Source organism: Petaurus breviceps, unplaced genomic scaffold (assembly GCF_028583685.1).
Source record: "Petaurus breviceps papuanus isolate PSGF00001 unplaced genomic scaffold, PetGlider_PUasm1.0 90700, whole genome shotgun sequence".
Lineage (NCBI taxonomy): Eukaryota > Metazoa > Chordata > Mammalia > Diprotodontia > Petauridae > Petaurus > Petaurus breviceps.
The window spans coordinates 3,555,315-3,581,463 of record NW_027187315.1 but is presented as its reverse complement, the minus strand read 5'-3'; the positions used below and the strand labels follow the sequence as shown (position 1 = coordinate 3,581,463).

General features: G+C 42.5%; 1 long non-coding RNA gene across 2 annotated transcripts; it reads left to right on the top strand.

Moving 5' to 3' along the window:
• Nucleotides 1-1,416: 1,416 nt before the first annotated feature.
• LOC138144410 (uncharacterized) lies at nucleotides 1,417-21,558 on the top strand. Of its 2 annotated transcripts, none has more exons than XR_011163948.1 (4): nucleotides 1,417-1,851; nucleotides 14,267-14,399; nucleotides 19,317-19,531; nucleotides 20,302-21,558. It is a non-coding gene; the product is annotated as an uncharacterized lncRNA (long non-coding RNA). The 2 variants fall into 2 exon arrangements; XR_011163947.1 differs by having other exon boundaries at nucleotides 1,419-1,851; nucleotides 20,299-21,558.
• The last annotated feature ends 4,591 nt before the right edge of the window (nucleotides 21,559-26,149 follow it).

Genomic DNA, 26,149 nt, shown 5'->3' with positions numbered 1-26,149 from the left:
ATATCAGGTTGGGGGAAGAGATAATGAAAACTTTGGAGCAATATTTAAGTCCTGTTCTATATAAATGTATTATATTCTTCTATTTTAAAAAGAAAATACTCTGCCTTCAAGGAATTTATATTTACTGAGGGAAAAGGAATCATTTAAACTAGTAAGTAAATAGGAGAGAATTTGAGAAGGGGAAAAGTAGTAATAACTCGGGAAATCAGAAAAGGTTCTGAGAAGTTGTTGTGGTTTGTCCTTTGTTCTCCAAAAGGACCATGACTTCAGGAAATTTATGCCATGACTTGAAAGTAGATTGAATTTAAGTGAGGGAGGGCTGTGCAAAGTTGCCAGTCTTATTTTCTCCTCCAGAGCCATCTAGGTCCTGTGGCCAGATATAGATCAGGACAACTGGAGATGAACCAGGATGCAGAGGGAGACCTTGGCCTTTTTAAGCTAAGGTCTTTCCAGGTTCTCACTTTGACTGAGGCAACACCCATTCACTGATTAGGGTGGTTTAAGGAGTGATCCAAGGAATGACTGCTTTAATAAAAAAAAATTTGAACAGGGAGAGGAGGTTGTGCCTGAATCTTGAAGGAAGTTAAGGGATCTAAAATGACCTAGAACCACAAGCCCTGACACCTGCAGAAGAACCTGGATCAAAATTGAGCATGTTCTACCCTGGCTTCCCCTTCATACTTGCCCTGGGTATCTGCTTGTCCTCCAAGGGTCAGTGTCCACTCCCCCCTAGACTCCATAGTTATGGAAACCTCATAGGCCTCACAAGGTTGCCAGGTCTGTAGGGAGCTCTGAAGAAGAAAACAAGGAAAATAGGAAAAGTTGGGAAAAGCTTCCCTTTCTTCATTGCTTCCCTACTCTGCCCCTGCTACCAGAACAAGTCAAAAGCAGCAACCTGTGGGTTAGTCCACCCATCCGACAAGTAATGCTGAACTATGTACTGTGTGTATGGCATGGTAGGAAATTCCAAGATATATGAGAAGTGGTTTCTGCCCTTGAAGAACCTACAGACTAGTCATAGAGATAAGACACACATACACACACACACACACACACACACACACAAATTTTGTTGTTTGTTGTTCAGTTGTTTTTCAGTGCTGTCTGACTCTTTGTGACCCCATTTGGGGTTCTCTTGGCAAAGATTCTGGAGTGGTTTGCCATTTCCTTCTCCAGATCATTTTATAAATGAGGAGATTGAGGCAAACAGGGTGAAGTAACTTGCCCAGAGTTGCACAGCTGGTAAGTGTTGAGCACAACTCCACCCTTCCCTCCCCTCATTGATCTGTGAGCAGGAATTTCAGCCTAGGATAAAATCCCTGCTCCATTCTTCCCCGTCCCCTGCCCCCCCCCATCTCCGCCCATTCCAGGTTCCCTGTCCCTCAGCCTAGGGAAAAACTCTCAGACATGGGAAAATTCAAATATACACTGACTAATCACTGATTGTAGTTTCAGCTTACGTAAGCTGACTATTGTAATCTCTTTAAAAAAACAGCACATTGTCCATGCCAACTGACTGTCTGATCTGAGTATGTGACTCCGGCAGTCCCACGGTAATAAAATCCACTTCCAAATTTACTCTTGGGGATCTTCTGTCTCACTCCTTTATGCTCTACATAATTGGAGGCCCCCGCGAGATCTGCGGTGTTCCATGGCACCATAAAGATCCCCAAATAAGAAGAGCTCTCGGCCTCAGGAGGTAGGCATCTTCTCGCCCTGATCCCTAGCGAGGCTAGCCCCTGAGGACGTTCCAGGGCCCCAGGTCTCAGGGAAGGAAAGATTGCATCTGTCTCCCAACTTCAACTTGCTCCTCATTCTGCCCTTCGTGGATCCAGGACCTCCAGTTTGGGGGTGAGTAAAATTCTGTTCTGGCTAAAATTCTGTTCTGTTTCCTGGAGGGGGACAGGGCTAGACATAACCATTGGGTTCCAGGGGCATATCCTCCTCCCTGGACAAAGCTTGAGATGTCAAGGCCTCTTGCCCGTCAGTACTCTGGTTAATGTTTGTATGTCATTTATGTGTTCTATGCTCGCTTGAGCTCATTTGCTTCCTGTTCAGAATCTGCAGGAGGTAAACAAGCGGTAGGGACTATTGTTTGTCTGTATGTGTCCTATGTTTGCTTGAACTCATTTGCTTCCTGTTCAGAATCTGCGAGAGGTAAACAAGCAGGTAGGGACTATTGTTTGTATGTGTCCTATGTTTGTACAAGTTTTGTCTTGAGCTCATTCACTTAAAGCCTCCCCGTTTTTATTCTGCAAAGCAGGTATTTGAGTGGCTATCAGACGAGCACCTCCAAGGGAGCTTTTCTGATTTCCACTGGGAAAACATATTTGTCTTAAGACTATACTGTTTGTCTATCTTTTCATCCTAGAACATGGGAGATTCAGCCAGTACATCAAAAACTCCCCTGGGTTGCATACTAAGCCATTTTAGAGTAGCCTATCTGGACAGGGCAGATTATGGGTACCCCTTGAAGAAGAGGAAACTCATTTCTTATTGTATGAATGAGTGGCCCACGTTTGGGGTGGGCTGCCCCCCTCAGGGAAGTTTCAACAAGCAAATTATCCAATCAGTGTGGCGGGTGGTCACAGGGAATCCAGGACATCCAGATCAGGTCCCTTATATTGATGTGTGGCTAGATCTTGTCACCTATCACCCTCCCTGGCTTAGGAACTGTTCTTTCCAAAGGGGCATCCAAATCCTAGTGGCCCACCTGCTCTCGGATACTCCTAACACAAAACCTTCTGCAAAAAGCCAGATCATATTGAGGAGCATAATTCCCCCCCACCTTACAACCCTCATCCCCTCCTTCTGCCTCTTCTTCTGACTCCTGGGAGCCTCCAACCTCCCCAAGTCCCCTTTAGACCCCCCCCCCATACCCAGACTGGGACAAACTATCAGCCCCCAGAAGAACCCTCTTCTGCTTCAGCCATCCTTCCTCTCAGGGAATCCATGAACCTAGAGGGAGCCCCCTTCCTAGTATATGTTCCCTTCTCCACTTCAGATATTTACAATTGGAAAACTCAAAATCCCCCTTTTTCAGAAAAACCTCAGGCTCTTATTAACCTCCTTGAGTCCGTCTTCCAAACGCATCATCCCACGTGGTAGGGCTGTAGACAGCTCTTAACCACTCTATTTACCACCGAAGAGTGAGAGAATTAAACAGGCAGCCAGAAAAGCTTTGCTGGGCCCTGAGGGTGGGTCATTGGAGGAACAGCGAGAAGAGATCAAGAGAGTGTTTCCCTCTTCCTGGCCTGTCTGGGACCCTAACACTTCTAGGGGCCGAGAGGCATTAGACACCTACCACGGATACCTCCTCCAGGGCCTAAAAGCAGCAGCTAGAAAACCAACTAACCTGACTAAGATTTCCGAGGTCAAACAAGGGCCCCAGGAATCCCCTGGAGCTTTCCTGCAGCGCCTGTAGGAGGCTTACAGAACTTATACTCCTACTGTGTTTCCCCGATAATAAGACACTGTCTTATTATTTTTTTGGAAAGAAAAACACCAGAGGGCTTATTTTCAGGGGAGAGCTTATGTTGTCCTGCCTCAGCTCTCCTCCGAAGCACTGCTCTCAATGGTGCCAGCAAGCAAATCACTGGGGAAGAACAGGATGACTCGCTCACTGCTGCAGCTCTGACTGGATGCAGCTCGGAGCGCGGCGTGCATTTCACAGGGGGGGGGGGAGGGACGGTGCATACAGAGGGTACCGTAATGTAGCGTGTAGCGCAGGGGATCACCTTCACTACAGTAGCAATCTCAATAGGGCTTATTTTCGGGGGAGGGCTTATTTTAGAGGAATCTTACACAGTAAGGGGAGGGCTTATTTTCGGGATAGGTCTTATTATCGGGGAAACACGGTATTAACCCTGAGGCTCCCAAAAATGCCCTAGCCCTAAATATTGCCTTTGTTTCCCAGTCCACCCCTGACATTAAAAGGAAACTCCAGAAACAGGAGGGTTTTGAGGGCATGGTTATATCCCAGCTGGTAGAAATTGCCCAAAAGGTTTATGACGACAGGGACAGCCCCTCTGATACAGCAAACATGAAGCTTGCCCAGGTCCTTGTGGCTGCACCTCAGACTCCCAAACGGGGTACCCTAGTGGGTGCTACATCACGTGGTACCCACACCCCTCTTGCAAAGGACCAATGTACATACTGTAAAGAGGCCATTGGAAACATGAATGCCCCTGGGACAGAGACTCTCCAGAATCCTCCAAAAACTCAAAGGGGGGAGGGGCAAAACTTTTTACTGTGCTGGTCCTTCCCCTCCTCATGAGCATTGGGAAGGTGGGGAGGTGGGCCCCTCTTTGGGAATCCCTCCCCTCCAATCAAAGAAGCAGGCAGGCAAGATCTCCTGCCTGACCAATTAAAGCCAATTAAATCACAAATCACACCATGTTTGCAACTGGTATCTATTTAAGGTCTGTGTTCTCCAATGTATACTCTGGACCCGTTCCAGGTCCACGCAGTCACGTGAATGGCCAGCTGGTCTTGTCAAAGAATGCTTTTCTGTATTGCCATCATGGTGCCCTTGCTGTCCTTGTGGTTACTGTGCTGGTATTGAAAATAAAACCATCTATTATACACATTAAAAAAAATCTCAAAAGACTGGCAAATTCAAAGCTCACTTTCAAAAGGTCCAGCAAAATTCTCCCTGTTGTTGTAATAATTTGAAATTTTTAATTTGGGAAATTTATAATTTCTTTACAAAATATCTTCACAAATTCTGAGAATTAATCATATAATCATAAGAAATTGGAAATAGGGTATTGGGATTGCTTAAAGAAAGAAGTTTTTTGCTATCTCAGCTTGACTTGTTCCTTGAATTTGAAAAAGGAAAATTAATAGCGTTCGTGAAACACTTGATTATAAAATACAATAACTGGCATATGTTGGTATCTCTCTAACTTTGAATCCATGCCAGAATTGATAAAGTCAATTATTGTATAAGTCATTTGATATTCATTGTTATTTTGTTGCCATCTTTCTGAGACTGTATTGTATTTCTAAAAGTGTATTTAGCTAAGTGAACTTAAAAAACATTTTTGAAGTAGGAATAGTATTACAACTATTTTTTTAAAATCTGAATTTAGTATTACATGTGTTTTTATGTTATAAAATTTGTTAATTTAAAACTTATATTTGGGTTACAAACAGGCAATAATTATGTTATTTCATTTAAAATTTTGGCTAAATTATGTAATTTGGAAAAATTATGAACTCTGATGTTAAAAACAATTTTCTTATTACTATTCTGAAGCTGTTGAGTCATCTAAGGATATAGATATATATGTTAACCTGGATGTATGTGAATATACAATGTCTTGGGAAATTTATATTAGGAGAATTTTTACACCAAATTAGTTTTGGGTAATTCTCATATTTGAAGGTTTATTTTATAATTATTATGTTTGTTAACCTTAAGTGAAATCTTTTTAAGTGTGAGGTTTATGTCAATAGCTATGGGATGAACGATTTTCTGTGCAAAGCAATTTGGATATTACTAAATTAAGATCACTAGATTGGTAATTACTTGATTTTGGTTTGAAGTTTAAATTTAGGTACATCAAAATTGTTTCTGATATTGTTACTGGTAAGCATTGGTATTATGAATGTTATAATAGAAGCAGTTTCTCATACTCTAAATGCTGTTAAATTAAGAATTATACTGTCAGAGGAACAAGAAAATGATGGTGGATGAAGTACTCTGTCCATGTCAGAGTATCAGTTATGGTATTCTGAAATGTTGTAATTTAAGAAATCATACACTTTTAAGTTTTTCTTTTTTAAGTTTCAATTCATAAATCAAGTGTTTACAATAGCATGCTTGGGAAAAGCTACTTATTGGTAATTATGTGAAGAATTCTTCTAAGCTTTGTAAAACCTATGGATCTACCCAAATGATTTTGGGTCCCCTGTTTAATGGGGGGGGAATGATCAGGTACTTGGAATGATGGGGTACTTGGGTACCTGATATTTAGGTTAATCAGAGTTACTTTAGTTGAGAGAAAAGAAAGATACCATTTTTAACACCAGGTTACTTCAAACTATCTCTAAAGTCTATTTATGAAAAGCTGAACAAAGCAGATAAGAAGGTTAGGGGACAAGTGGGGGTCATCCAGCCCCTCCTGTTTCCAGATAGTAAATATCAGTTTTAGAAGTATGTTGAGAGAGCATGAGGAAGTTTTGGGAAGGCAAAAAGATTTATAACTTGAGTTTGTAATTAATAGCTCAATCAAATTTTAGATGGCCCTATCTGAAGGACACTAGTCCATATTTATTTGCTATTTAATAATTTGAGGGATTGTAAATTTTACTATTTTTCTAAGCCTTGATTACAGGAGTCGTCATAAAAGCCGATAATAGGATGACAAAGGCTGCAGGCTTCGAACTGTCCAAGGTGGATGTCTGTGCTTGGAAAAGTTTGGGGACAACCTCAGACACTGCCCAGGTGGGATCTCTCTGACTTTCCCAATTGTGCCTTTTCTTTCTGAAAAGGAAACCTTCCACCTATTTATGCCTAAGCCTTACTTTCAGCACCTGGTGACTACCTGAATAACTAGCTGAAATGACTCATGCCTGGAATCAAACAAGGCTAAGGAAATTTTCCTTCTGGCAAGGGTTATGACATTGTCCCTCTTTTATTCTATAGCAAATTCACTGAGAAGTAATATTAAGAGCCAAATAAATGAATAAATATAAGTCAAAATTATCTGGTCATCTCTATATCTGAACTGGAGAAGTAAAACGCCTTTTTAAATTCTGTAACTACATGAGGTATCTGGGATTTAAAAGTATTGCTTAAATGAAATAGGTCACTGGGATACAAAGAATTGTATGTTAATTATGATTCTTGTATAGTTTGTATGTAAGTTTTCTTGGTTATCTTGGTGACATGTACCTGCCTTAATGTAATTATGTCATTTTGAAAAATTGTGAGAAAAACTTCATTGTATTGACTGAGCCTAGCCCTGTGTGGTTAAGAAAACTGAACTATTTGTTTGAACCTAGTCTTGCATGGCTAGAAAACTGGACCTTTATATGTAAAATCATGTTTCTGGGAGCTCTTGTATTGTACATTTGAACTCTAGTCATATAAGGATCATCCCCTGAGCCTTGGAATCTGAAAAAGACGACATCAGATGCAGATGGCTTTCCCAAGAATTCAGACCTGACCTCTATTGGGACAGCTTCTTTCCTGGAGAAATTCAACTAGAGGACCGATGAAAAAATGTGGTCCTCTACTCTTCCTTGAGACTATGGCCTTGAGTATAGGAAGTCCCTATTAACTGTTAAATGCTGGTTGTCAGGGACCCCGGATACCATCCTTTGGGAATGGAATTGGATATTCTAGATGATTGGCCCCGGCCATGTCAAAGGTTTGACATACCTACAAACAAAAGTGGGGAATGTTGAGCACAACACCACCTGCCATTCCCTTAACTGATCGGTAAGCAATACCTTTATCCTTCCCTTCCATTGATTTGTAAGCAGGCATTTTAGCATAACTTTTAATCTTCCCTCTCCTAATTGATCCGTGGGTGGGGGTGCAGCCTAGGGTAAAATCCCTGCTCCATTCTTTCCTGTCCCCTACCAGGTGTTCCCCATCTCCACCCATTCTGGGTTCCCTGTACCTGAGCCTAGAAAAACTGGAGGGAAAATTCAAATATACACTGACCAATCACTGATTGTAGTTTCAGCTTATGAAACCTGACTATTGTAATCGCTTTAAAAACTGGCATATTGTTCATGCCAATTTACTGTCTGATTTGGGTATGTGACCCCAGCAGTCCCGAGGTATGTAATAAAATCCACTTCCAATTTTAATCTCAGGGATCTTCTGTCTCGCTCCATTATGCCCAACATAATGAAACAAGTGTCTGGCTCCCAGACTTTCTTCATGAGTTCAGAAAAACACAGGAGAGAGACAGCCCAAAGGCCTATTTTCAAGACCTCCTTGAACTTGAAACATCTTGGATTTGAGTCTTCTTGAAAGAACACTGAAATCCTGGCCAGGTTCCTAAAGATGGGCTCATCTCCAGAGAGAGCTGACCTTTGTTTAACTGGATTTAGCACTTTCTAAACATCAGTTTACCCATCCCCCCCTTCACCTCCTCTCCCTCTCCATGTGCATTTCTCAAGTCCCTAAATAGGTCACACAGGCCTGCCCAAAGTCAGATCGTCTTTTAAAAAGGTATTATCTGTAGTAGTCTGCAGACAAGAAAAGAGTAGGGGTCCCACAGGGCTGTATACAAGAATTTTATACTATGTAGGGCCCCAGAAATCATTGTAGGATATAAAAGTGTCACTGGGTGAGAGGGTAAGACCTCACTGAGCCCTGGTGGCTGTAAATAGGAAAATGCCCCCAAATTGTCCTTTTGTTTGTTGTCCCAATATTGGATAAGTCTTTGTTGCTTTAATTTGAGCTGACATTGGTCTTTGAGGATCCTGGAAGGAAGCTAGAAAAGTAACCCTAAGAGCAGCTAAGTGGCACAGTGAATAGAGTACTGGCCCTGGAGTAAAGAGGACCTGAGTCCAAATCCAGACTCACACACTTAACACTTGATAGCTGTGTGACCTTGGGCAAGTCACTTAACCCCAATAGCCCTGCCTTCTCCCTCCAAAGAGGGAAAAGAAAAGTAACTCTAATTAGAGGACTACAAACAGACATAACCCCAGGTGAGTTATGCCTTTCCCACCTGCTTGTCTGATCTCATAAATTATACACAAGTTCTGAGTTCTGGTTCTGTTTCTCTCTAGATACATTAATTTGATAGCATAGTCTATAGGCTCCTGGACCTGAATTCAGAGAGGCCTATGGTCAAATCTGATCTTAGATGCTTACTGCTATACAACCACAGGCAAGTTGCTTAACTTCTCTATGTCTCAGTTTCCTTATTTGTAAAATAAGGGAGTTGGACTCAGGGACCTCTAAGGTGCTTTTTAGTTTTAATTCTATGATCCTATGAAATCACAATACTGCTGCCCAAAATGTGGACAGAAAAATTCATTGATGGATTGAGAAATTCATCCATTCATTCATAAATAATTTAGTTATATTTCAGTCTTTTCTCCATATCCTCATACAAGTCCTCTCAAGTCTACCTTCGAAATTTCTCTCCCATCCATCCCCTCTTTGCAACCACTGGGTTCACTGGCACCTCTCTCCAGAGCCATTACAAGGGCCAGGCCATCAGTCACTCCCTTCAGTTTCTCCCAATTCCACATCATCCTTCCTATTGCCCTCAGATTAAGCACCACTCCCAAAGCACAGCTCTGATCACATGATACCCTGGCACCAAAATCTACAATTGCTCCCATCATGTGCCAAATCAAAGTCAGACTTATTGACTCCGTTTTTAAAGCCCTCTATAACCTATTCCCAAGCTTCTTATCCTGTCAGTCAATAAACATTTATTCAGCACCTACTGTGTGCCCAGCACTTGAGCTAAGCATTGGCAAAAAGAGGCAAAAGACAATTCCCAGCTTCAAAAAGCTCAAGATCTAATGAGGGAGCGGGGGCGGCCAGGTAACACAGCAAGTAAGAGCGCCGGCTCCAGTGTTGAGAAGACCTGGAGATCGAATCCCGGGCTCAGACACTTAGCACCCACCCAGAAACACCTGGCCGTGTAACCTTGAGCAAGTTACTTAACCCCGATTGCTTTAAAAAAAAAAAAAAAAAAGATCTAATGAGGGAGACAACAAACAAAAGCATATGTACAAACTATTGTTTGTCCTTCATTTTCGAAGAGGACCGATGACATGCTGGGATGACTTGCACATGAATTGGGTGTAAGTGAGGCAAACGTGTACAAAGTCACTAGCCTCACTCTCTCTTCCAGAGTCATTGAAGTCCAGTCAGGATGACTGGCATTGGTCAGGGATTCAGTGGACGACCTTGGCGTCTTCTGTGTCTGACCAAGCTCTAAGCCTCCTTCATGACCTTTGAAACAAATTGTTCTCATCTTCCCATCCCACCTGAGTAAGTCTTCACATGCTTGGGGTAGACATCCCCCTAACTCCCCAACTCATCTGAGGCCTGTCAGTTACCTTCAATCTGCTAAGACCGTTTTACCACTGGGGTGTGGCCACTGCGCATGCTACAGCTTCTTGGAGCCCCAGGTGAGAGCTGGGTGAGAGGTGGACACCAAAGGCAGATGAGCAGCCCTGAAAGGGGCTTGGCAAGCCCTCCCGCCAGAGTGCTAGTCCTCCCTGAACACCCATACACCCCACAAAGGAACTATATACAGAATAAATACAAGGGATGATTAACAGGTAGGCAAAGTACTGGAATTAAGAAGGGTTAGAGAAGGCTTCCTAGGGAAGGGGGGATTTTAGTTGGGACTTAGAGAAAAGGTAGAAATAAGGAGGGAGAGCATTCCAGGAATGGGGGGCTGCCAAAAAAAAGTCTGGAACCAAGAGACAGAGCGTCTTGTTAGAGGAACAGCAAAGGGGCCAGGGTCATTGGATTGATGAGTATTCTTTAGAAAAAGGTGTTCAAGCAGAGGATTTTGTATTTGATTCTGCATGTGATAGGGAGACATTGAAATTTATTTAGTAGGGGGTGACATGGCAGGATCTGTGCTTGGGGAAAATCACTTGAGTGGCTGAATAGAGAATGGATTGGCTTAAGGCAGGCTGATCTGCCAGCAGACTATTGTGATGGTCCAAGCATGAGCTGATGAGGACCTGCACTGGAATGGTGGCAGCATTAGAGTAGAAAAAAGGGCATATTTAAGAGATATTGCAACAATAAAACCTTGGTGAGGCCATGGTGAGAGACTGGATATGGGAGGTGAGAGGTAATGAAGAATTCAAGATGGTATCTAGGTTGTGAGCCCGAGGGACTAGGAGGATAGTGTTACCCTTGAAAAAAGTAGAGAAGATACAAGAAAGTAAGGGGGAAGAGGGGATAGAAGAGAGGGCAGACTAGGGGAAGAGGTAATCAGTATGCTTGCCATTTGGGGATGGGGGGTAGGGGAGAGATGGGGAGAAAATTGGGAGCTCAAAATCTTGTGGAAATGAATGTTGAAAACTGAAAATAAATAAATTCTTCAAAAAAATAAGTAAAATAAGAGATTTTAAAAAAAGAAATAGGGAAGTTAGGAGAGGGAGAGGGTTTGCAGGGGTGGGAACCTGGGACCTCGAGGTCACATGTGGCCTTCTAGGTCCTTTGCTGAGGCCTTTTGACTGAGTCTAAGTTTTATAGAACAAATTCTTTTGTTAAGGGAATTTGTTCTATGAAGTTTGGATTCAGTCAAAGGGCTGTACTTGAGGACCTAGAGGGCCACATGAGACCTTGAGACCCCATGTTCCCCACCCCTGGTTTAAGGGAAGAGAGATAGAGAGTTGAGTTTTGGACATATTGGTTTAAAATGTCTACTGGACTGTCTGAAGGGTCATTGAAAATGAGTAATTGAAGGTCAATAGAGAGGTTAGGAAAGGTTATTTGAGAATCACTAGCATAGACATGATGTGAGCTAATGAGATCACCAAGTGAAATAGTGTGGAGAGAAAAGAAAAGAGGGCCCAGGATAGAAATCTGAGGGACACCTATGGCTGGAGGGCGTGACTTGTATGAACATCTAGCACGGGAGACTGAGAAGGAGGAGAGCCAGGAGAGAGGGATCAACAGTGTTAAAGTGCAGAGAGCTCAAGGAGAATGAGAATTGAGAAAAGGTCATTGGATCTGTCAACTAAGAGACCATTAGTAAATGGAAAGAGAAATTTTGGTGGAAGGATAATGGTCAGAAGAGAAGAGACTGAGAGGAGAGAGTACAGGCACCTATTGTGGATGATCTTTTCAAGCAGTTTAGCTACAAAGGGCAGAGGAGAAATAGACAATAGGTATGGAAGGATCAAGTGAGGGATTTTTCGTGTTGGGGGAGATATGCACATGTTTATAGGGGTAGGGAAGGAGTCAGTAGATGTAGAGATAACCAAGAAGGCAATCTGTTGAAGTAGATGAGAGGAAGTGGGATCACTTGTATAGGTCTTCGGGAAAGAGTAAGGCCATCTCTTTGTGTGAGACAAGGGAGAAGGAGAAAGTGACAGAAGTCATCTGGGTGATATGAGATAAGGAAGATGGGAGAAGAGGGAACTCACAGCAAATGGCTTCAGTTTAAAAAAAATATGAAGTAAAATCCTCAGCAGAGAAAGTAGGAGGAGGGGAAGCTTTGGAAGGTTTGAAGAAAAGATGAAAAGATTTGAAAGAACCCTGTGGAGAGCAGGCTAGTGAGTTGTTCAAGGAGATAGAATGGGATTTATGAGCATCAGTGAAGTCCCAGATGAGGCTATATAACTTTGTATTGGACCCAGTCAGAATAGATACATGATTTTCTCCATCTACATTCATCTGCATGAATGTAGGAGTGAAAGCAGTGGATAGTGAGAGTGATCCAAGGCTGAGACTTGGCAAAGCCAGGGACTCAAGAGAAAACAACATAGAGTTCTTCGAGATGAAGAAAAGAGGAGAGAGTGTCTAGTGCATGGGCCATAGTCTGGGAGAGAAATGAAGGGTTAAGGGTTTAGAGGTCATAATGTGGATGGAAAGTAGAGTTTGGTAAGAGAAGGGAGAGGACTAGCTAGAAAGCCAATGGATTATGATTTGATAAGAGGATTTTGGAATTCTTGAATATGGAGGTGATACTTGTGGGTGATGGCAAGATTAAGAGTATGACCAGCTCTGAGTGTGGCTGAGGTGGGGTGGAGGAGCAGGTCATGGGAAATGAGTAGGTTGAGGAACTGAGTGCTTAGTTTTTGGAGGGAAAACCAATAAGTATATTAAAGTTTCCTAGTGTGAAGGCAAGAGTTGGGGAGGAGAAAAAAAATTGTGAGTCAGGTACCAAACTCATTTAGGAAGGAAAGGGAGGGACCTGGATTTCTGCAGACAATAGCTACCAGGATTTTTGATTGGATGATGGATATGAATAACACAAACCTCCAAGGAGAAGAGGTTAACTGAGTGATGGAGGTAGGGGGAAAACCTGGAAGTGGCAATAGGGAGCAAAGAATATTCCAGCTTCCTCTTCTCAACCAGTTGGCCAAGAGGAATAAGTGAAGGTTCAGCCAGGTGAAGGAAAGTAAGGAAGGCCTGGGGAAACGTGTCATTGGGAGGAGGGGGAGAGACATGCTTCAATAATTGTTAGAAGATGAAAGGAGTGGGAGAGGAAAAGATTTGGGACGAAGAGAAGTTGGTTACCTGTGGAACAGACATTCCCAGAGGGCACAGTGGGTAGGATAGAAGGCATTTGACTGAGACTGTGGGGTGGGAAGATTGAGGAGGATAAGAATAAGGAATCAGATTGGGAGGGGGCTGGGATTTGGATGATGACCTACAGGGTTTCAGAATCACTGGGATGTCTATGGCATGCCCAGGGGTGAGAGTGGCCATCATTGATTGGAAGGTATAACTGTTCTCAGAAGAGGCTGGAGACTGGGCAAGAGATGGTACAGTGGGAGATTGAAGCTTTACTCCTCACTGACTTCTTTCTCTCTCTCTCTCTCTCTCTCTCTCTCTCTCTCTCTCTCTCTCTCTTGCTTTTTGGAGGGGAGAAGGTAGGGCAATTGGGGTTAAGTGACTTGTCCAAGGTCACACAGCTAGTTTTGTGTTAAGTTTCTGAGGCCAGATTTTAACTCAGGCCCTCCTGACTCCAGGGCCTGTGCTCTATTCACTGCGCCACCTAGCCGCCCCCTTTCCCTCTCCTCTTAAGGGACAGATGGAGCAGGAAATGGAAGGCCTGAGGTCAAAGAGAAGCTCTTCTCAGCAGAGGCTCTCCACATCATCATAGGAAGTAGATCAAGCTGGCATCAGGAGTTAGCAGTTGCTTTGTGCTGGTACAGATGGAAGGCTTTCCATCAGGGGACACGTGCAGGAGAAGATCCACAAGGCCTTAGTCAGAGGAAGGTCTCCCTCCTCTTCTTGCCCAAGGCTGGAGATGAGGCCAGTGCAGCAAGTGGTGCTCTGACCTCTCCTCACATTACCCAGGCTACAGTCAAACTAGAACAGCTGATATTGTTTTTCCCACTTCTGTATCTTTGCCTCCACTATTCCCTCTGTCCATATCATTCTCCCTGCCCATGCCAGCATACCAGATTCTTCACAGATGGCCGCAGGAAAGCAACCTGTGGCTTTGGAACAAGCTCTGAGCAGGAGAAAACCAACCACTGCTGCCCAGAGATGCCTGCATAGATACGGGCTCCAACTCCACATTAATTATCTGGCAGCTTTATGACATCCCCTTATCCCTATCGCTCTTCATTGCAGGAAGGAGGAGACGAGCAAATCCACAGAGAGTGCTTAATTACATCAAAAGAAGCTACAAACAAACCCAGGGCCAAGGCCAAGGAGAGCTGATAACAGTACATCTGGAAAAATGTGAAAATGGGCTTTTCAGAAGGTAAGGGCATGGGCTCTAGCTCCATCAGGGGTCAGCTCAGGGAACCAGGTCACTGCTGTCCCGTAAGGCTCATTCAGCGTGGATCCCCCCTGGAATGCCAGACTGCTAAGATTCAGGCTCTCTGCCGGTGCACAGGGGCCTGGGTGATGAAATACCGCTGTTCCTTTGCTTCATTATACTTCTATATATGAGCTCCATCCATCTTTTGGTACTGGTCCAGGTAAAACCTTTTCCATACAAAGTCCAGCACATAATTGCTGTCAATGGATCATGGCTGTCACAGCAGAAAGAACGAGAGAGAATGAGGGCATAAGTATGCAGCAGGTGAAAAAATTTATTATGGAGGGCCACAGCCTGAATTTACATCAGCTACTGCCCTCCCAGAAACACTTAGCCTATGTCTATACTTGCCAGTTGGGGCACCTAGGTGGCACAGTGGACAGAGCTGCAGACCTGGAGTCAGGAAGACTCATCTTCTTCAATTCAAATCCGGGCTCAGACACTCACTAGCTGTATGACCCTGGATAAGTCACTTCACCCCATTTGCCTCAGATTCCTCATCTGTAAAATGAGCTGGAGAAGGAAATGGCAATCCACTCCAGCACCTTTGACCCAAATGGGATCATGAAGAATCAGATGTGACTGAAAATGTTATTCCTGAGTTGCTAGCCATCTGACAATCCTTGCTAAGCTTGCTATAGCACAGGGTAGGGCAGTAATGCTACATGACTCTACAGCTACAATGCTCTTATAAAACCTTGTTATTCTGCCCCTGCAGTGTTTGAAACTCCTTCATCATCCAATGACCTTCTATGTGAATTTGTGTGTCCCTTTCTAGGTCATATCCTTATGGATTGGCACGAGGGAAATTAATCCTCTGTGTTCTTGAGTTGGTGGAAAACCCTCAGGGTTCTGGTCTGTGTCTGTTTGTTGAAAGTGAGAAGGAAGCATTGAACTGCTCGGATTGCTAATAATGATGACTGCTTATGAGAAATGATCAATAAAATATACAGAAAAATATTTTAATGACAAAAAAAGTAATGATCCCTAACTAGGCTGACAATGCAGCTCTGAGGTTCCCCCATCTTTACTATCATGGGAAAATACCTGAAGAAGAAGACAACATCCCCTTCAGTCTATCTCTACTTTTCAAAGTTCTAAGCACTGAAATCCTACCCCCTGTTAAAGATCCAGCTCAAATGCTCTCTTCTGCAGGAAACCAGCAATGATCTCTTCATCCTCTGAATTCTGAATGAAAACTAACAGTAGGACAAAAGGGGGCAAAAAATTTCCGAGGAAAAAGCAAGTCTAACATTGAACTGGTTAGCTATACCTATATTGGTCCCCATACTTTTTTATTGTTTCTCCTTGTTCAGATCTACAAATATTGTGTATAGACCTCTGTTCTGCTCCTGGTATTTCTCCTGGAGTTGTTGGGCAGCAAACACCATATCAACATATATGAAAACATAGAAATGAACATGTATACAAAATAGACAATTTAAAAGGATGATATAAATAAAAATTTTATTTTCTCCTATGTGTGTGTGTATATATATATATATATATATATATATATATATATATATATATATATATATATATACCTCAGTTAGGGGACTTAGAAAATATGTGCTGTTTTTAATAGTGAATTCAAGGGAAGGGAAATCAGGGGCACTCAACTGGGTACCACACTTGGAAGACCACTAAACTATAGGATCAAATTTAGGAAGGGAGGAAAGAAGCCAGAGTAAGAGTGGTGGCCAGGGAGAATGACATGTAAACTTAGGAGGAATGGTAAGATGGAATTAAGGGGCTATGGTCAGACAACAGAATTTCAGAGCTCTAGATCAAGAAGTGAATGATGATGAAATCAAGAGTATTATTATTTGTGTATTTGAAGTGGGTGAAGGTGAAGGTAATGAGAGTCAAGGACGTGATGAGCTGGGAGGTCAGAGTGTTTTCAGGAATGTATATTGAAGCTCCCTAGTATATATTTAGGTTATAGAGGAAGAGTGTGGTCCAGGTACTGAACTCCTTGAGAAAAGAGGGAGAATAGTCCTAAGGGCCTGCCTTGAGGATATGGATAAAGTGAGAGAAAATGTTCAAGAGTGATCTCAGCAGAACAAGTATCTGTAAGCAGTAGTAGGAAAGCAAGGAGGACACCCATTCTTTCTCCTGGTCCAGTAATCTATTTCTGGAGGGACTAGACAAGATTGCAGTGTCTTGTTAGGGGGTAGGGGAGATGAGTCAGGTTTTCATTCAATACAGTTGTCCCTTCCACGTCTCAGCGGTCAGAGGTGTGGCACCACTCCCTCTGTCCCAGTCCCACAATCTGGAAAATCTGAGTAAAATTTTTTGGTCCTTCCCTTTGTACCTGAGAAGAGGTCTGACGTATTATGGTATCCAAAGAGAAAATATCTTGATATTGTACAGTTATTGATATTATATAATACTATACATATATAGTATTACATATATGAAATTACGTACATACTGTATGCATATTTTATGCATTTCTGAGTTTCTAAACTTTCCTGTGCCATCTGCTGGCCTTCCACATGTCATCTGCAACTTCTGTAAAACTCCCCCCAAATTCCCATTTAGCTACATCTCTCTCTCTCTCTCTCTCTCTCTCTCTCTCTCTCTCTCTCTCTGACATATGAAGACTTTCCCTGGTGGAATGGGTGGATGAGAACAATTCGTTCCAACCTCCATGAAGACAGCTGAAGCAGGCACTGTGGAATGCTTAGAGCTTGGTTAGATGACACCAAGGTCATCCACTGCATCTTGAACCAGCCATCTTGATTCTGTCCTGCCACTGGACCATGATAACTCTGGAGGAGAGAGTGAGGCCGATGACTTTGTGCAGCTCTTCCTCACTTAAATCCAATTTATACACAAATTAAAAGACATCCCCCATACTTTCTACTGAAAGGATACAACAGGCACATAGATGAGTAAAAACAAAGTACTTTTAAGACTTAACAGTTTTTAAGATTAACAACTACTAGACTGAGGAAAGGCTTTCTGCAGGACATGGTGCCTGAGCTGAGCCTTGAAGGAAGCTAAGGATTCCAAGAAGAAATGAGGAGAGAGAGAATTACAGGCATGGGGGTGAGCCTAGATGAAGGCACAGAGATAGAAGCTGCTATATGAAGTCTGGAGAACCCAGATGTGTGATGGTAAATGTTTATTTTAACTTTTTTTTAAGACTTTTATTTAAATTTTTGAGTTCCAAGTTCTATCCTTCTCTCCCTCCTTTTGTTGCCCTCTCCCTGAGATGGTAAGCAACCAGATATCAGTTACATATGCACAATTATGTAAAATATTTCTATACTAGTCATTTTGTACAAGAAGACTAGAATTTTAAAAAAGAAAGAAAATGAAAAATATCATTCTTCAGTCTATATTCAATCAATATCAGTTCTTTCTCTGAAGGCAGATAGTATGTTTCATCATTCCTCCTTTGGGATTGTCTTGAATCATTCCATTGCTGAGAATAGTTAAATCAGGCACAATTCTTCATCAAACAATGTTCCTGTTACTATGTACAATGTTCTCCTGGTTCTGTTCACTTCACTAAGCATCAGTTCATGGAATTCTTTCCAGGTTTTTCTGAAATCATCCTGCTTGTCATTTTTTATAGCACAATCATATTCCATTACAATCACATACCACAACTTATTTAGTCATTCCCCAATTGATGGGCATCTCTTTGATTTCCAATTCTCAGCCACCACAGAAAGAGCTGATAAATATTTTTGTACAAATAGGTCTTTTTCCCTTTTTTGGGTGTCTTTAGGATATAGACCTAGTAGTGGTACTGATGGATCAAAGGATATGCACAGCCCTTTGGGCATAGTTCCAAATTACTCTCCAAAATGGTTGGATCAGTTCACAACTCCAACAACAATGCATTAGTGTCCCAGTTTTCCCATATCCCCTCCAACATCCAACATTTTCCTTTTTTTGTCATATTAGGATTGTAATGTTTAACAACTGGTTCTGGGTGGGGGTGGGATAGAGGAAGGGGAATGACAATTTAAATTTAATATGCATTACTAACATTTCCTCTATCCCTCTCTTAAGTTTAGACAATAAAAGTCCCAAACTATAGCACTTGCCAATGTCCAGAGTGTAAATGCTCTGATTGAAAGTTTAACAATGGTTCAAGTAAGCCCCAGCACCCTCCTAGTCCAGGAAACCTCAAGTAAACCTTAAAGCACCATGTATATTCTTATTACAGATGAAACTAAATTAAAATGAACATGATGTGTAGCCCTAAAAGGGAAAAGAATTCACATTCTCTAGCCTGAGGAGTGGGGAATTGTCACTCCCACCTACTTTGCCTTAGTGATAGGGAGCTGGGGGAAAGAGGAAAAAATAAAAGGAAATTTTGAGTGGATTATACACAAATAAATGTAGGTATTAGGTTGTCCCCAAGATGGTACTGACTGGGGAAACTCCCTCTGAACTTTATTGTCATAGAGAATTGCCTGGGGTTGCTGAGAAGTTACGTGACTTGCCCAGAGTCATACAGCTAATATGTGGCATTCAGATCTTGAAACTGGGTCTTCTTGACTCCATGTCAGCTATACCATGCTATCTCTCACAAATATAGATAAATGACAGACAAACAGATAAATGTTTAGAGACAAACAGATAAATGTTAGAGAGATGAATAGACAGATGGATAGATGATGGATAAAGACAAACAGATAGACAGAGATAGACAGACAGGCTTTCTTCTAGACTGCTTCCCTGAATCACTACCCAGTGGCCAGTCACTAGAAGAGCTCTGTACCTACGGGACAATTCTAGTTACTAATTTTCCAGGGTGAGCTAAACTGGTTATCCAGGTGAGGGATTCTATTGTTCTGGATTCATTCTTCCTTTCTTGCATCTGTTATGCAGATCAGCCAAGACGTTCAAGCCTATAAGAGAACAAGTGAGAAAGAAGGAAGAATGTTCATGAACATGGTCCATATAGCTCCTAGCACCGACCCCAAACATCTTCAGCCTATAGAGCCATCAAGTCAGAGCTGCAAGGGACCTCAGAGTTCATCGAGGTCAACTTCCTCATTTCACAAGGGAAAAAAAAACTGAAATTTAAAGAGGCGACACCAAAGGTAAGGTACAGAGCTAGTTTTCAAATCCAAGCCTTCTACCTCCAAATCCAGCCCTGGTCCTGCTGCAACAATGATGCTCATTTGGAGATACCACCTAAGTAAACCAGTATGCCAAGGTGAGGATGGCTGGATGTCTTTGTCTACTGATAGATTCCCCAAGGAATCTGGAGGATTGTTTTGCTTGCCTTCCCATGCCTTTTCTTCCCTAATATCCATATTAAGCAGACTAGCAGGTGTGTGCCTACCAGTAATACTAAACAAAGCCCACTGATTTCTGGCAGATATATATATACTAAAGACAGGAATTTACAACAAAGGAATTAACCCCAGGCATATAGCCATCCAACTTAACCTAATTTTTCTGTTTTTACCCCCAGGTATAGATGCAAGTCAACCAAGGGTATTATGGGGGCTGAAAGGAACTTCCATGGTCCAGCACCACATAATACCTCTGGGATTTTGCTGGATGGGGTCTCCAGAATTGTTTGAGGGGATGCAGGCTGACTGACAATTAGGGATCTGATAGGAATCTAAAGCAATCTTCTAACTCCAAGTCAGATAGTTGATTGAGGCCAGGATTTTAGGGGAGCAATAGAAGAAAAGTGAATCAAAAGAATAGATTTAAATCTAGCCTGAGGGTTTTGACTGTCTTTTGTTGACTACCAGGCTGGGTTTAGCTGGCATGGCCCCTGTACCACACCCTGGGTTAATACAAAGTTAAAAAAAAAAAGTTTAACAGGAAAGACTTACCAGCAACTATACCCCAGCAGGTGGTAGAAGAGAAGACCAGATGGCACAGAAAGACTAAAGACCAGTGGATGATAGCGGAGAACAGTTCAGCAAACAATACAACTGAAAACCTATGGAGCTGCCCAGCATAGAGAGCAGAGACACCAGGCCCAGCAGAGAATGGTTCTAATGGCGTGACTGCAGGACACCAGGACATCTTTAGTATCAGAAGCATGAGTTGGCTTAGCCTCACGTTTCCCCCCATGTAGACTGTCTATGCTTAGCCATGTTCCTTAACATGTATGCCCCTCTACTTGTGCTCCCTAGACATTTGCTTTCTCAGTATATGTGTACTCTGACACTGGTGACGAGGTCACCTGTGGGAGAGTGCACCCCTGCAGGTATCAAGGGACCCTTTTTTTGTCACTTAATTTGCTATGCTGTTTGATTTAAATTAATGATTTGCTTTTAAAGAAATGTGTTCTTTTTGGTGGATATAGCAAAAGTAGACACATCAGTAAATTTGCATGAATATGGCTTTGAGTGGATGACCCACAAACCTGGTGTACCTATCCAGGTACCCAACTTGAAATGGTTAGGGTTTTGGGTACCCTTTGTCCATCAAGAGGGACAAGCTTAGCCAACCAAACATTGTTAATCGGTTCTGCGGAAAATACAGTCATCAATGGGCAACCAATTAGATGATGGTTAGATTATAGCAGGATTATCCATTATAATAATATTATATTATTACATATTATATAATATAATCCATTATAATAAATATAATATACCAATTAGATGATAGCAGGGTTATCCATCATTCCTCTTCAGGCCACACTCCAGACTTCTTCCATGCCCTAGAAACCTCTTCATTCTCGAAGCTTACTTCAGACCTGGAATTTACACATTGGAAGAACCGCTCTGCTATTGCCTCTCCCTCTGACTGGATGACTCTTTCCAGATCCTCCATTTAAGGACAGTGCCCAGGCCAGTCACATCTGATTCCTCTCCAGGGTTGCCCTTTCTCTACCACATTCCTCAGCCTGGTATCTTCATTGTTCTCACTGTCCCCCAAGCCATTTATCTTCCTTTTATTCATTATCTTCCTCTGTTAGAATATAAGCTTCTTGAGGGCAGGGATGGCTGTTTTTTTTTTAATCTTTTAATTTTAATCTTTTTTTTAATTCCCAGAATTTAGCTTGGAGTCGGGTCCCTAGTAAACATTTTAGAAATGCTTGACTGACTGACCAGGTTTCTTGATTTTACAGAGAGTTTGGAAATAAAGTATTGACGATATTATTGCAAAATGACATTGTACAGCGCAGTCTTATGCATGCCTGCCTGTTGTCACAGTAGGGCAGCTCATTGGGGAAGGGGTAGATTGAGCAAGGCTGACTGCCCCCCTGGAGAACTGGAATGAATTGGTGAGGGTTAGGTAGGGGGTGGAGGTGAAGAGAGTTCAGGTGTAAAATGGTCGTATGGGCTGCTTTCAGGAGGAAGAAAGAGGTTGCCTTGCTGGCATCTCACATTTTTGACAAGCAACCACACACCAGCAGGCAAAATTCCTCCAGGCAGGTCCCTTCTCTTGCCTGCAAGGGAATAATCAGGCTTTAAAATATACAGCGTGCACAGAGCACGCACACTTTTATTGATGTGACTAAATATGATTTTGGCAGAGCATGCCTGGCTGTTCTTTGAAGGAAGAAGATTTTAAATCAAGTGCTGCTCCCACACCAAGGGATGAACAAGCTTGCAGAGATTCTGCAGCTGGCCTGGAAGTGCCTTCTCTCCCTACTGCAGGGGCCCTTAGATAGAGTGGGAAATGGAAGTAAGGTGGGGTAGCTCCCACAGTCCAAATAGGAAAGAAGCCACGAAATCTCCTGACCCTTTTGTTGTGATCGTCCTCACTTCAAGAAATTTTGTCTCTGCTTACTACATCATTCTTTTAATCATCTGGTCCTAACAATTATATGATGGAGAAGAGAAAAGTCACTTCTAACCCATCATAGTTCCTTGGGTCCTCTAGTGCCCCCCACTCAAATCCGAGGCTGTAGGAAATTTCAAAATACTAGCAATCTGCTTGGGGATTTCAAAGGTTACAAAAGTCCAATTACAATTCATTTTTGGTGTGAATTGAGTAACTCCGGGGGAGGTGGCCTGGGTGGAACGTTCAGGGTCGATACTGTGTTAATGAATCCAGCCCTTTGTTCCCTCAGAGCTGAGATGCTGACAAGTGGGCTGTTTCCTGAAAAGCTATGACATTCTTTGTCCCCGTCCAGGTGCAGGAAGCAGGATAGAGACTGTGACTGCCTTTTTTTTTTTTTTAAATCATTTTAGGGTGGGTTGTTTTTTATTTTTCCATTTTCAAAAAATCAAAGGAAATGCAGCCCAGGAAAACATCTGAGCCTTTTCTTGTGGCTCTGATAGCAAGACCCCTGCTCTAACAGGATTTGATCGACTTTGTCTGGGAAATAACTGTTACCTATCTTTTGGTCCAGGTGCCACTTTGTTCTCTCTAAGTGGGTGGATGGGTGGGTGGATTCAGGCTCCGGGTTCTGAAGGGAAATAGGGAGAACGGGAAGGCTGAAGAAAAAATTAAGGGTGGGCGGATGGAAATAATGAACAGTTTTGAGAGATCTGGGACTTTCCACACAGGTGGCATGTTTCTAATATCACAAGCTTCCTCTTTATCAGCATTTGTGGTCAATTTTATTCCAACAAAAAAGCCAAAAGCAAAATCATAAAATAAAGTTTTCACATACCATTCAGTCAAGTTTTAGGAGTCCAGAATTCTCCCCTTCCCTCCACCCCACTCCCCAGTAATAGGCTCCTTTCCAAACATATAAGAATCAGGCCCTCCATAGAATCAGAAACTATTCATTATTGCTACCTCTGTAGGTTGCAATCTACTCCCAGAAGTCACTTCCTTTTCAGTCTAGAAAAGACTGACTTCAACGGAAGGCCAACTACGCAACTGCTATGTGTGGTGAGATTAGAAGAAGTCAGCCCCTCCCCTTCCGGCTTCCTCCCTTTCAGCCCTCCTCCATGCCCACCCCATCATACACACAGAAGTCTCTTCCTAAGAAGACAGAACTAGCAGCAATGGATGGAAATTTTGAAGAGGCAAATATTTAGGTTTTGTTAGCAAAAAGCGGCCTAAACAGAGCTATCCAAAAAATGAAATGAGTTTCCATGGTAGGTAGTATGTACCCTGAATTGGAAATCTTCAAGTAATGGCTCTATGACCACTTGTCTTAGATACTATAACGGGGATTCTTTTTTTTTTTTTTTTGCTTTTTGGAGGGCAATTGGGGTTAAGTGACTTGCCCAAGGTCACACAACTAGTGTGTCAAGTGTCTGAGGCCAGGTATGAACTCAGGTCCTCCTGACTCCAGAGCTGGTGTTCTATTCACTGCGCTACCTAGCCACCCCAACAAGGATTCTTCTTGAGATAAGGATGGACAGAGATGGCCACAGGAGTCTCTTCCAAAGCAGAAGTTCTAGGATTTTTATTTTAATTGATCTTCTTTAGCCTAACTTGGTCTTTAATAAAACAAATAACCATAAAGTCGCTCTCACCTCCCTGTGAACAAGCTTATCAAGAAGGGGAGACAGTAGAAAAGATCTGGGCCTAGGAAGCAAGTGGGACAGGATGGGATGAGAGGGGAGGGAAGATGAGAAGAAGAAGAAGGTGTAAAGGGACTGTAGAGGAAGAGTGAAAAAAGGGAAGGGAAGAGAGAACCTCTGAAAATAAATTTCCCAGAACTTCCCCAATTTTGTCTCCAGTCAATTCTGAAGCCACATGTCCTTGGAAAAAATATCCATGACAAAAGAGGAGGGTGAACTGGAGACCATATCTTCTCAGATACTAAGTTTTACTAATACTATGTAGCCTTTTCCTTTGATGAATGGGAAGTCTTTGGAACAAAATGGAGAGCTCTCCTGAGAATTTGTCATTGGAGTGTTGTACTGAGGAAGGAAGACTTTATCCAATGGATGAGATCTCAACAAGAGATAGTAGCAAGGTATTGGATATTATTATTAGCCTAAATTCAATTAAAACAACCCTCACTGACATAATTCAAATAAAATTCTTGTTTTGCCATACCTAATTCTGCTGTTCTAGCAGTGTTAAACCCAAGTGTATCTTTAAGACTGGCAGGCCCCAAAAGAAGGAATGGTTCCTACCAAGAAATGTCAGGGAAGTACATTTCTTCCATAAAATGCTTTAGGGAATTGAAGCATCAGAGGATCAGAGATATCGAGCTCAAATAGACCTCAAGCACCATCTAATCCAACCCTCTCATTTTCTAGATGTGGAAACTGAGCCCCAGAAAGGTTAACTAACCTGCTCAAGGTTATACAGGTAGGACCAGGCAGGATTTGAACCCAAATCCTCTGGTTCCCTTTCCACCCTATCAGCTTAGAGCTGCCTCCCATGTGGGGTTTTCTTGGCAATGATACTGGAGTGGTTTGCCGTTTTCTTCTGTAGTTCATTTTACAGATGAGGAAACTGAGGCCAACAGAGTTCATTGACTTGCCATGGGTCATACAGTTAGTAAGTATCTGAGGTCAGATTTGAATTTATTCCAGGCCCAATGCTCTGCTTCCCCACCTTTCAAAGTAGAACAAAGTATGCCACAACTTCTTTGGCTCCCCCATTTACTTACTGTGGGACCCTAAGCAAGTTACTTAACCCCAGCCTACCCCAAAGGCTTCCATTTTCTCATATAAATGAAAATAATACTTAAAGGCAGCTGAGCTCAGATTAAATGCAGTGAGAAACCTTGAACCTGGAAAACAGATGATAAAACATTTCACTTTTCTTGAAAGAGAAACAAGAGCCTACAGATACAGAATGTTGCACACATGTTCAGATGGAGTCACTGTGCCCTCTTGACTTTGCTTAACTGTTTTTTCTTTATTAGGAGGAAGAAGGAAGGGAGAGAACATTGGGAAATGACCATGATGGGAAAAAAAATTGATGCAACTTTTCAAAATCAAATCAAATGAGGGGATGCTGGATAAGATGGCCTATATAAGGTCATTTGCAGCTCTAAAGTTCTACAATTCTATGTTTCTGCCTCTTTTGCGATGCCCCCTACTCACCCATGGAGTTCTCTATAACTCCATTTGCCCAATGCCCTCATATGGATCCATGACTATACAGGGCCCATCACTCCTGGGTCTACTCTCACATCTTAGAGCCCAGACATTGCCCTCTTTTCCTCCCCCCTATTAAAACATACCTGTGCTGATTTTATAAGGGTCCTGTGCTATGCCTTCCAAACCTAACTTCAATAAATTAACCCCATGGTGGGGTACTAATGGCTATAACAGAGAGAATACTGGACTTGGAAAAATATTTGGGTTCAGTTCCTAGCACTGAAACTTCTATATGACCTTGGGAAGGGGCAGCTAGGAAGCACAGTAGTTAGAGTTCGAGGCCAGGAGTCAGGAAGACTCATCTTCCTGTTTAAATCTGGCCTCAGACACTTACTAGCTGTGTGACCCTGGGCAAGTCCCATCACCTTGTAGGCCTCAGTTTCCTCAACTGTAAAATGAGCTGGAGAAAGAAATAACAAACCACTCCAGCATCTTTGCCAAGAAAACCCCAAATGGGGTCACAAAGAGTTGGACATAACAACAACAATGACCTTGGGCAAATTACTTAATCTCTCTTTCCCTGTTTCCTCCTCTGTAAAGTTGATTGGTCACCCCAAGTGGAACAACACTGAATCTGGAGTCAGTGAAGCTCCAGTTGACCATTAGCTCTGCTACTTATCACATATAGGATTTGGGACACACACACACACACACACACACACACACACACAAACTACTTAACTTCTCTGGGCCTAAGTTTCCTTATCTGGAAAATGAGGG